Here is a 233-nt window from a genome sequence, read left to right on the forward strand (position 1 = left end):
AGCCATTTCTTTATTCTTCACTATAGGTCAAGGTGAGTATGTATACGTAAGTATATATATTTCCAATTTCATAGGAATGGCACTTTCTCCTTTTTTCTATTTTTTTTTTTTTTTAATTTATTTGAGCAGTACTTGAAGAGAGGAGGCACTGCACTGAGTTTGCGTGTCTTTGGGAAAGCCGGGCGCTGTCAGACTCTGCTGGCCGTGCCGGCTCCCCCCCCCCCCTGCGGAGG

This window comes from Cariama cristata, unplaced genomic scaffold, assembly GCF_000690535.1.
Source record: "Cariama cristata isolate BGI_N322 unplaced genomic scaffold, ASM69053v1 scaffold21839, whole genome shotgun sequence".
Classification (NCBI taxonomy): domain Eukaryota; kingdom Metazoa; phylum Chordata; class Aves; order Cariamiformes; family Cariamidae; genus Cariama; species Cariama cristata.